This window comes from Chiloscyllium plagiosum, chromosome 2 (assembly GCF_004010195.1).
Source record: "Chiloscyllium plagiosum isolate BGI_BamShark_2017 chromosome 2, ASM401019v2, whole genome shotgun sequence".
NCBI classification, from domain to species: domain Eukaryota; kingdom Metazoa; phylum Chordata; class Chondrichthyes; order Orectolobiformes; family Hemiscylliidae; genus Chiloscyllium; species Chiloscyllium plagiosum.
The window spans coordinates 73,312,412-73,325,255 of record NC_057711.1 but is presented as its reverse complement, the minus strand read 5'-3'; positions in this window follow the sequence as shown (position 1 = coordinate 73,325,255).

The window sequence follows — 12,844 nt, the reverse complement described above, 5'->3', positions numbered from 1 at the left end:
GCATTGGTTCCAGTTCTAAACAATCCACTAAAGCTGTGGAAAATGTGCTGCTGATGATTTACTATAATACCAAGAAGAATAGTTATCATTATGAGGAACTTAAACAATTTGGGCTTTTTCTTTTGCAACCCAAAAAGCTAAAGTGAGAGGTAATCTTATAGATATTTAACAGTGGTATGTAAAAGAGTAATGAGTAATGGATTATTTGGTTGATAATTTGGTAACCAGAGGCATAAAGTAAGAATGATCACATTTACTGTCACTTTTAAATCTGCTGATACATCAAGATGAAGTATCTCTTGCAGAATTTCCCTCCGGAATGTCCAATCTCTCTCTTTATTGTATTATTATCCAAATTCTTTTGACTCTATATTCAAGTAAAAGGGTTGCAAAGTCTCATTATCATGTTCTTCAGTCGGTTGCAGGGTGACCAGGAATGGGAACACCATATTGAAGGGTATTCAATGTTCCTGAAGAATAAGTGAAGAAGAGATGACCTAGCTGTCTTATTAAAAGAAAGTATCAGTGTGATGGTGTGTAGTGAGAAAAGTGGAATAGACTTGTGATGTGGTATCGGTTTCGGTGAAAATAAGGAAAAACAAGAGAAAAAAAATTCACAAATGGGAGTTTTCTATTGGCCCTGAACAATCCCAAACTGTATAACAAATTATAAGTTAGGAAATTATGGAGCATGTAAAAAGGCACTACAGTTGTCATAGGGAATCTTAAACTGCATATTGACCAGAGAAATCTTACTTCAGGTATGCCCTCGAATTATAGAATCCCTACACTGTGGGAGTAGGCCATTCGGCTCATTGAGTCCACACCGTCCCACCGAAGAGCACCTCACCATGCAACCCGATAAAGAACAAAGAAAATTTACAGCCCAGGAACAGGTCCTTCGGCCCTCCAAGCCTGAGCCAATCCAAATGTACTGTCTAAACCTGCCGGTCAACTCCTAAGCATTTGTATCCCTCTGCTCCCCACCTACTCATGCATCTGTCCAGATGCATCTTAAATGAATCTACTGTGCCTGCCTGTACCACCTCTGCTGGCAACACGTTCCAAACGCCCACCACCCTCTGTGTGAAGTACTTGCCGTGTGTATCCCCCTTAAACTTTCCACCTCTCACCTTGAAAGCATGACCTCTCGTTATTGAATCCTTCACCCTGGGAAAAAGCTTGTCTCTATCCATCCTGAATATACCCTTCATGATTTTGTAAACCTCAATCAGGTCCCCCCTCAATTTCTTTTTTTCTAGTGAAAATAAATCTAACCTACTCAACCTCTCTTCATAGCCAGCACCTTCCATACCAGGCAACATCCTCGTAAACCTTCTCTGCACTCTCTCCAAAGCGTCCACATCCTCTAAGTAATGTGGCGACCAGAACATTACTTAATTCTAAATGCGGCCGAACCAATGTCTTGTACAATTTTAACATGACTTGCCAGCTCTTATACTCAATACCCCGTCCAATGAAGGCAGGCATACTATATTACCTCTTGACCACTCTATCTACCTGTGCAGCAAACTTCAGGGTACAATGGACCAGCACTCCCAGATCTCTCTGCCCATCGACTTTTCCCAAGGCTCTTCTATTCATTGTATAATTCGCTCTAGAATTAGACTTGCCTAAATGCATCACCTCACATTTGTCTGGATTGAAATCCATCTGCCACTTTTCCACCCAACTCCCCAGTCTACCTATATCCTCCTGTATTCTCTGACAGTCCCTTATGCTTTCTGCTGCTCCACCAATCTTTGTGTCATCTGCAAACTTGCTGATCATACCAACAGTACCCTCTTCTCGATCATATATGTATATCACAAACAACAGTGGCCTCAATACTGACCCCCTGTGGAACACTACTGGTCACCTTTCTCCATTTTTTGCCAGAGCGGTGAGGAGAGAAGGAGGAGTGAAGCAAGGGCTGCCGGGAAAGGTGAGTTTTCCCGTATAAAAAGGGACTTACCTCTGGAGTTGGGCCTCCATTTTGCCAGAGCGGTGAGAAGTGAAGCTGCTGGGAAGGTAAGGGCTTAATTTATATTTGGGCAATGGCTAAACCCGAGATACTACACATGTAGTATCTCCCTCCCGCTCCCCCTCCTCTAACTGGAAGAAAAAGACACTGTAAGGTAAGGCTTTTATTTCTTATCTTTTTCATTTATTTAAGTGCATTTTTTGGTTTTAGTTAGTTCATATAAAGCTAAGCTTACAATGGCAGGGGACCTCAGACCCTGGCATGTGACTCTTGCTGGATATGGAAGCTTAGGAACGTGTCTGACATTCCTGACTCTTACACTTGCAAGAAGTGTGTCCAGCTGCAGCTGTTGTTTGACCACATGACGGCTCTGGAGCTGCGGATGGACTCACTGTGGAGCATCCGCGATGCTGAGGAGGTCGTGGGTAGCACGTTTAGTGAAATGGTCACACCACAGGTTAGGATTGCTGAGGGAGACAGTGCATGGGTGACCAAAAGACAGAAAAAGAGTAGGAAGGCAGTGCAGGTGTCCCCTGCGGTTATCTCTCTCCAAAATAGGTGTACTGTTTTGGATACTGTTGGTGGAGATGGCTCACCAGGGGAGGGCAGCAGTTGTCAAGATCATGGCACCATGGCGGGCACTGCTGTTCAGAAGGGTGGGAAAAAGACCATAATCATAGGGGATTCAATTGTGAGGGGAGTAAATAGGCTGTTCTGTGGCCGTAAAAGGGACTCCTGGATGGTATGTGGCCTCCCAAGTGCTTGGGTCAGGGATGTCACTGATCTGCTGCAGAGCATTCTAAAAGGGGAGGGTGAACAGCCAGTTGTTTTGGTGCATATAGGCCCCACGATATAAGTAGAAAGCGAGATGAGGTCCTGAAAGAAGAATTCAGGGAGCTAGGAGAGAAGTTAAAGGGGAGGACCTCAAAGGTGGTGATCTCGGGATTACTACCAGTGTCACGTGCTAGTCAGCGTAGAAATGGAAAAATCGGCAGGATGAACACGTGGCTTGAGAGATGGTATAGGAGGGAGGGGTTCAGAATTGTTGGACATTGGGATCGGTTCTGGGGAAGGTGGGACCATTACAAAAGGGACGGTCTACATCTGAACTAGACCGGAACCAATGTCCTTGGGGGAGTTTTTGCTACTGCTGTTGGGGAGGTTTTAAACTAATGTGACAGGGGACTGGGAACCAGAAGAGAAAACAAGTAGGTAGCAAGGTGGAGGCTGGAGACTGTAAGATTTATGAAGATTAACATTAATAAAGGGAAGAATAGGCAGAGAGCAGGTGAGCGCAAAAGAACTGGTGGCCTGAAATGCATCTACTTTAATGCAAGGAGTATAGTGTGTAAGGCAGGTGAACTTAGGGCTTGGATTGGTGCCTGGGAGTATGACATCATTGCCATCAGAGAGACTTGGTAGAAGGAAGGGCATGATGATTGGCAACTAAATGTTCCAGGATATAGACGCTTCAGACAGGACAGGGAGGGAAGTAAAAGAGGGGGCGGAGTTGCATTGCTGGTCAGGGACGATATCACGGCTGTGCTAAAGGAGGATACTATGGCGGTCTTGGGTTGTGAGGCATTATGGGTGGAGCTGAGAAATAAGAAGGGTGCAGTTACATTGTTGGGGCTGTATTACAGACCTCCTAACAGTGAGCATGAGGTAGAAGAACAAATAGGTAAACAGATTATGAATAGATGTAGAGGCAATAGGGTAGTGGTGATGGGAGATTTTAATTTTCCCAGCATTGACTGGGATACACTTAGCGTCAGAGGTCTGGATGGAGTAGAATTTGTACGAAGCGTCCAGGAGAGTTTTCTAGAGCAGAAAGGGCCATATTGGACCTGGTACCAGGGAACGAGCCAGGACAAGTGGGAGAGGTTGTGGTGGGGAATTTCTTTGAGAACAGTGACCACAATTCTGTAAGTTTTAGAATACTCATAGATAAAGAAGAGAGTGGTCCTCAGGGAAGAGTAATAAACTGGGCTGAGGCCAATTATATCAAAATTAGGCAGGAGCTGGGATATGTGGATTGGATACAGCTGTTTGAAGGGAAGTCCACATTTGAGATGTGGGAGGCTTTCAAAGATAGGTTAACGGTAGTGCAGGATAGGCATGTCCCGTTGAAGGCAAAGGATAGGAAGGGCAATATTCGTGAACCCGTGGATGGCAGGAGAAATAAATGACTAGCCAAGAGGAAAAGGGAAGCGTACATAAGGTCTTGGCAGCTAAGAACAGAACGGGCCCTGGAGAAATATCGGAAGAATAGGACAAGACTTAAACAAGGAATCAAGCAAGCTAAAAGGGGTCATGAAATAGCTTTAGCAAGCAGAAATAAGGAAAATCCCAAAGCATTTTATTCTTATATAAGAAGCAAGCAGGTAACTAGAGAAAGGATTGGTCCACTAAAGGATAGTGAAGGAAGGCTGTGTGCCGAACCTGAGAGAATGGGTGAGATTCTGAATGATTACTTTGCATCAATGTTCACTGAGGAGAGAAACATGATGAATCTTGAGATTAGAGATAGAAGTTGATTAGTCTGGATCACGTTGGCAAAGGTAGGGAAGATATGTTGGGTATGCTCGAGGTTATTAAGGTGGACAAATCCCCAGGACCGGATGGGATCTATGTCAGGTTGCTGAGGGAGGCGAGAGTGGAAATAGCTGGAGCCTTGACAGATAACTTTGTGGCATCTTTAAATACAGGTGAGGTACCGGAGGACTGGAAGTTGTTACAATTAAAATTCTTAAGTTATCTGCTGTGTTTGAACTCAGAAAAAAGGTGAGAGTTTAGAAGAATGAGAAGTGATTTTACTTAAGCATTCAAGATTTGAGAAACTTGACAAGCTATATGTTGAGAAGATGTTTCCACCAGTGAAGGAATCTTAAACTAGGGGATTTAGTTACAGAGTACGGGGCCACTGATTTTAAACCGAGATGCAAAGGAATTTCATCTCTCAGAGGGTAGTGAACAACTATCTTAGAGAATTGCAGAGGCTAGATCACTGGAAGTATTCACAGCAGAGATATATTTTTGACAAGTAGAAGAGTTGGGGGCTGTGATGAGCTGGCAGCAACAAAGTATTGAAGCATGGGTAGATCAGCCACAATCTTAGTTGAACAGCAGGGCAGATTTGAGGGGTAGAATGGTCTACTCTTTTATGTTCTTTTGGCAATATGGCTAAGCTCTTAATTGTTTCATATCAATTGTTTAATTACACCATGCCACTATATTGATTCAACCTCAACACAATGTCTAATTTATTACTCCTCTTGCAGAGTCTCATTATCAGCAAAAGACCATTACATCACCAACGATGGTTTCTGATACATCATCAGAAACGATACGATACGATCCCCATCAAAATGTTGATCCCTTTACTATCTCTGGTTTTAATTGCTCCAGCATTAATGATTGAACCCTGAGCTCCAGAATTCACTCCTTAAACCTCTCCTAATCTTTAGCCTTGATGAAGATTCCTTTTTACAATTTGTCTTTTGACCAAGATTTTGATCATTTGTCCTTCTGTGAGTTCATCTCAAATTTTGACCTGAGCAGTGCCTTTAGCTGTTTCACACGATCACAGCAAGTGCATAAATGCGAGTTATTATTTTCCTCTTTCTTCTGAGTATTCCACAGACTGACAACATAACTCACATGGAATTCAACCCTTTTGTTTGTAGTCATAAAAATCCTGTGAGAAATTGCAGAAAAGTTTGAAATTGAAGGAAGAAATGTGCTGTAACGGACTGAGCTGGCCTTCTTTATCATTAATGTATCAGTGACATCTAGAGGCTGTTTACATAGATATTTTTATTCATCATGAGCTGGGAGAATCCCAGGTAAGATCAATGCTCATTATATATCACTAATTGGCCTTGAGAAGGCGAGAGTGGCCTTCTTTCTCAAATTTATTGCAGTCCACATTCAATAGGTATGCCTCACTGCTTTTTTGGAAAGGAATTTGCCAGTTTTTATTCAGCCATTGGATGTGGGTATGACTGGCGAGGGCAGCATCCTGAAATACGCTGGAGAAAGTGGTGGTGGCCTGCCTTCTTGAATGGCTGAAGTCCTTGAAGACTTTGGGGAGGCATCGACAGCAATGTCGGGAAAGAGGTTTTACCTAGCAACAGTGTACAGACAACCAATGTATGATGGTGGGTGGTTTGCAGGGGAATTTGTTAGTGGTGGTGTTTCCATGTATCTGCTGCCCTTGTCCTTTGAGATGGCAGATGTCACAGGTTTAGAAAATACCGTTGAGCAAACCTTGGTGTGTTTCAGCAGTTCATCCTGTAGACAAGTACACACTGCAGTCACTGTGCACCTGTTGTGATGGGAGTGCAAGTTGAATTTGGTGAATGTAGTGTCAAGCAAGTGCGTTGCTTTGTCCTGGATAACATTAAGCTTCTTGCATGTGTTGGACCTGCATTTATCCAGGCAAGTGGGGTGTATTCAATCATACTGCTGATTTCTGCCTTGTTAATAATGTTTGAAGGTGATTTGAAGAAGTCACTGCCTAACATTTGTGTGGAATGAGTGTTACTTGCCACCTGTCAGCCCAAACTGGGATATTCTCTAGGTCTTAATGTGCATTAACACTGATAGCTTGAGTATTTGAGGAGACATGAATGGCGCTGATCATTGTGCCACCATCATCTACCATGAAGATGGTTAGGCCTAGGACATTACACAGAGGAATGCCTGACATGATGTCTTGGAATGAAGATGAAAACTATATTCCTTTGTGCCAGGTATGATCTGAACTAGCAGAGATGGTGTCAAACTTTAACCCCAGATGCTGTCAAATGTGTTGAGTGTTGTTGATGCTGCATCCATCCAGGCAAGTGGGGGGATTTCATCACTTCTGGATCAGTGGTGCTGGAAGAGCACAGCAATTCAGGCAGCATCCGACGAGCAGCAAAATCGACATTTCGGGCAAAAGCCCTTCATCAGGAATAAAGGCAGAGAGCCTGAAGCGTGGAGAGATAAGCTAGAGGAGGGTGGGGGTGGGGAGAAAGTAGCATAGAGTACAATAGGTGAGTGGGGGAGGAGATGAAGGTGATAGGTCAGGGAGGAGAGGGTGGAGTGGATAGGTGGAAAAGGAGCTAGGCAGGTCGGACAAGTCCTGACAGGTCAAGGGGACAGTGCGGGCTGTAAGTTTGAAACTAGGATGAGGTGGGGGAAATGAGGAAGCTGTTGAAGTCCACATTGATGCCCTGGGGTTGAAGTGTTCCGAGGCGGAAGATGACGGATTTCATCACTTGTCTGACTTGCATATTTTACTGATATGGATGGGTGCATTTGCAACAGATAAAAGTAAACGTTTCCCTCTTGTTGGTTCTCTCCCAAACTATCACAAACCAAATCTAGCAAATCAAATGTTCCATAGGACTTGGCGATTTTGATCAGAAGCAATGCTACTGAGGCAATATTGGTGATGGATATTGAAGTCTCCCATCCAAAGGGCTGTGCCCTTGCTACTCATTGATTCCTCCAACGAAGAGAAGCTTATTAAGCAGCTGGCAGAAGGGAAGGGAGAGTGGGTGGGAATCAATAAGATGTTCTTGGCCATGTTTTACAGATTTCACAAGGTTCAGAATCAATGTCAAGGATTCAGGGCAATTCATCCCCAATTGTAAAGCACCATGCTGCCACCTCTGGTGGCTCTCTGCTACATTGTTTACTTGGACGTTAGTAAAGCCTTTGACAAGGTTCCACATGGTAGACTAATTCGTAAAGTTAGAACACATAGGATTCAAGGTGATTTTGCCAATTGGATGCAAAATTGGCTGAACAGCTGGAGATAGAGAATGATAGTGCAGGTTTGGTTTTGGGACTGGAGGACTGTGTTCCACAAGGATCAGTTCTGGGTCCACTTTTGTTTGTCATTTATGTAAATGATTTAGATGAGAATATAGAAAACATGGCTAGTAAGTTTGTGGATGACATCAAAATTTGGTGGTAAAGTGGACGGTGAAGAAGGTTATCTAAGATTACATAGAGATCTTGATCAGTTGAGTCAATGGACTGAAGAGTGGCAAATGGAGTTTAATTTGGATAAATGTGAGATATTGTATTTTGGTAAAACTAACAAAGGCAAGACTTACATAATTAAAAGCAGGGCCTTGGGTAGTATAGAGGTTCAGATATATAATTCTTTGAAGTTTACATCAAATCTAGATAGGTAGCTAAGGTGTTTAACACACGCTTTCATTGTTCAGACCACTGAGTATAGGAATTTTGACATTGAGGTTGCACAGGACATTGATGAGGCCTCTTGGAGTTGCCCTGTTATAGGAGGGATATTATTAAGCTAGATAGGGTTCAGAAGAGATTTACCAGGATGTTGCTGGGAATAGAGGGTTTGTTATAAGCTGAGGCTGAATAGGCTGGGACTTTTATCACTAGAGTATAGAAGGTCGAGAATTGACCTTTCAAATGTTTATAAAATAGTGAAAGATGTAGATATGCTGAATGGCAGGTGTCTTCCCCTAGGGTGGGGGGGGATTTTAAGACTGGGAGCATATTTTTCAGGTGAAAGAAGAAAGATTTAAAGAAGATATGAGGGGCTTTTTTATATACAAGAGAGTGGTTCAAATGTGGAATGAAATTCCTGAGGAAATGGTGGATGTGGGTATAGTTACAATGTTTAAATGAAATTTAGATAAGTGCATGAATAACAAATGTTTGGAGGGATATGGCCCAAGCACAGGCAGGTAGGACTAGTTTAGTTTGGGATTATGGTTGGTGTGGACTGGTTGGACTGAAGGGTCTATTTCCATGCTGTACGACTCTATGCCTCTACTGCTAAGACAGGACATACCTGGGGATAGTGATTGTGGTGACTGTGACATTGTATGGTATGATTTTGTGAGTATGACTACATGACTACTGTTGCTTGACTACTTTTGTTGGATAGCTCTCTCACTTTTGCTACAAGCCCCAAATGTTGATAAGGAAGATTTCACATTGTTGACAGGGTTGGGTATACAATTGTTGTTTCCAATGCCTGAATGACTGGGTTATCTGGTTTCATTTATTTGTTTGGATTCCCAATTGGTTTGATTTAATTAAATGGCCATTTCAGAGGGCAATAAGAGTCAACCATGTTGCTCTGGATGTGGAGTCATACGTAGAGTAAACCACACCAGACTTTCTTCCCTAAAGGGCATGAGTGAAGCAGTTGGGTTTTTACAACAGTTACAATTAAGATAACTTTTACTTTCAAATTTTATTAAATCATATTTCACCATCAACCATGTTAGGATTTGACTTTGTGACCCTAGAACATTAGTCTGGGGCTCTGTATTAATAATCCAGTGGCGTTACCATAAAACTAATTCAAGGTGATAAGCAATTGCATTGGAACTTTAAGGTGGTGATATGCCCATTCTTCTTTGACCTTCTAAATGGTAGAGGTCATGGGTTTGAAAGATGCTGTCACAGGAGCCTGACTGAATTGTGGCACTGTGTTTTGTATATTGGTACATACTGCTACCATTATGCTCTATTTGTGGAGCGATAGAACGTTTAATGTAGAAGGATGAGACACCGAACAAGCCTTGTGTTGGTGTTGAGCTTCTTTAGTGTAATGAAAATGATTCAGGCAAGTGGAGAAGATTCCATCATATTCCTGATTTATGTCCTGTGAATGATTAGGCAGGTTCCAGGAAGTTCGGAAGTAAGTTACTCACAACAGTATTTTCTGTATCTGACCTGCTTTGCAATCACAGCCTTTATGAGGCCAATCTGGGTAATTTTCTGCTCAATGGTAACCTGCAAAACTTGACAGTGCATTCAGTGATGAGAATGCCATTTATTACCAAATGTAAAGCGTTCAATTCTCTATAGTTGGAGGTGGTCATAGCTTACCAATTGTGGTACAAATATGGTACACAGCACAAGTCTAATGTTGTTTAGGCTATGCTGCACGTCAGCACAGACTGCTTCAATATCTGAGAAATTGCAAATGGAACTGAATGTTCGTCATTCATCAGCAATTATCTCCACTTCTGACCTTATACTGGAGGGACAATCATTGATGAAGTGGCTAAAGATGGTTGGATCTGAGCAGACTTGCTATTTGGATGATAATAAAAGGAAACAGCAGTCACACTTCAAGTGAATCACAGACACAGCCTCTCAGTCTAGGTGACCCTGCAAATCTCCATATTCCCTCGTTATCAACTCCATCAGCTTTGATCTTCCCTATATTTCCACCCAACCCATTTATTCACCTGTTCATCTCTCCACTCTACCCCAAACAGGAGGCAAACAGCAACATCCTGCCGAATAGAATAATGCATGTCCCAATCAATGAAGCCAGAATGGTGCAGTCTATGAATAACTCCCTTCCCACAATACCCCTTCCCCTCACACACATTATTGAAATCCTCCCACACATTGAATTGTCCCCCACCTTATAATTAATGTCTCTCATCCCAGAAAATTATCATGTCTTTATGGATCAAATAGGACTATTATTGCTGAATAGCAAGATTCCTATTTCACCTTTCCAAACTTGGAACTATCAACATCGAGAATCTCATTTCTTCTCATCTCACTGTACTTTCTGTAAGACCCACCAATGCCCATGCCATCTAGTGGCTGGGAAATTCAATCCTCTGATCAATATTTCCATAATTCCAGCATTACTTCCTTCATTATCCTTGAAGACATCTTATCTGGTCCTGGTCAGTTTCTAATATCCCCCTCTTCACTCACAATCTCTCTAAAAATGTTGTGCAATCATCTCTCACTTGTTTTATTAACTTTCGTGTGAAATATCTTTCAGGAATTTGTGCATCAGTTTTAGATTTTTCAATTCAGTTTCACTACTCAGGTCAATATCTGTATAATTATTTAATTAATTACCTCGACTACTGCCTCTTTCACTGATTTTGGCAGTATCTTCCTGTTTGAAGACAGATACAAAGTACTTCTATAGTACCTCGGCCTCCACATCCAGATCCTCCATTTAGTCCCTTACTGGCCCACCTCTCATGCCACAAAGTATATACCTGTAGAAGGTTTTATAGTGCATCTATTGTGGCTCAGTTGGTAGAATAATAAGGTGGCAGATTCAAGTGATATTTGAGTACAAAGTTACAGCTGATACTCAGCTGCAATGCTGAGGGAGTCTTGCTTTAATGGAAGTGCTGATTTTCAGATGATATGTTAGTCTGATGTCCTGTCCTCCTCCTCCTCCTCCTCCTCCTCAGGTAGACTTTCAAGATCTCATTGCATAATTTTGAAGAACATGGCAGTTTGCATTTTGGCCAGGCTCTATCTCTTAATCACACTACAAAAAAAACAAAAACTCACAACAGTATTTTCTGTATCTGACCTGCTTTGCAACCACCACCTTTATGAGGCCAATCTGGGTAAGTTTCTGCTCAATGGTGACCTGCAAAACTTGACGACGCGTTCAGTGATGAGAATGCCATTGATTATCAAATGTAAAGCATTCAATTGTCTATAGTTGGATCTGGTCATAGTCCACCAATTGTTGTACAAATATGGTACATAGCCCAAGTCTAAACGTTGTTTAGGGTATGCTGCATCAGCAATTATCTCTACTTTTGACCTTATACTGGAGGGACAAGCTCCATATGAGACTGCTACTTTTGAAAATTTGTTACATAAAATTTGGTTGCCACATTGCCGACCTTACAACATAGACTATACTTCAAATATACAATCAGTTATAAAGGATTTTGAGATAGCCAATGCATCAGAAAAAGGTGCAGTTCAAATCCAAGTCTTTTTTACATTCTCTTTTGGATCAGCTGACTGTCTCTTAGAAACAAAAATGATAGAAACAGGAGTAGGCCATTCAACCCCTCGAGCCCGCTCCACCATTCAATATGACATGATTGAGCTCAAGATTAGACACCTCCCTCCCCTTCCTGCACCTCTCCATCTCCATCAATGATGACCAACTTGACACTAACATTTTTTTACAAACCTACCAACTCCCACAGCTACCTGGATTACACCTGTTCCTACCCTACCTCCTACAAAAATGCTATCCTGTATTCCCAATTCCTCCACCTCTACTGTATCTGCTCCCAGGAGGACCAGTTCCACCACAGAACACACCAGATGGCCTCCTTCTTTAAAGACCACAATTTCCCTTCCCACATGGTTGAAGATGCCCTCTCATCCACGTCCCGCACCTCCGCCCTCAAACCCCATCCCTCCAACCACAGCAAGGACAGAACCCCCCCGGTCCTCACCTTCCACCCTACCAACCTTTGCATAAACCATATTCAGCTGACATTTCCACCACCTCCAAATGGACTCCAAAAGTAGCAGTCTCATATGGAGCTTGTCCCTCCAGTATAAGGTCAAAAGTAGAGATAATTGCTGATGCAGCATACCCTAAACAACGTTTAGACTTGGGCTATGTACCATATTTGTACAACAATTGGTGGACTATGACCAGATCCAACTATAAACCACAAGGGATTCATTTCTCTCCCCACCCCTTTCCAATTTCTGCAAAGATCGTTCCCTCAGTGACTAACTGGTCAGGTCCACGCCACCCAAGAACCCACCCTCCCCTGCCACGGCAGTAATTGCAAAACCTGCGCCCACACCTCCCCCCTCACCTCCATCCAAGGCCCCAAAGGAGCTTTCCACATCCATCAAAGATTCACCTGCACACCCACTATTGTCAATGCTTCCTACAACCCACCCTCCCATCCTGGCACCTTCCCCTGCCACCGCAGGAACCGTAAAACTGTGCCCACGCCTCCTCCCTCATCTCTATCCAAGGCCCTAAAGGAGTCTTCCACATCCAAAGTTTTACCTGCACATCCACTAATATCATTTATTGTATCCGTTGCTCCCAAT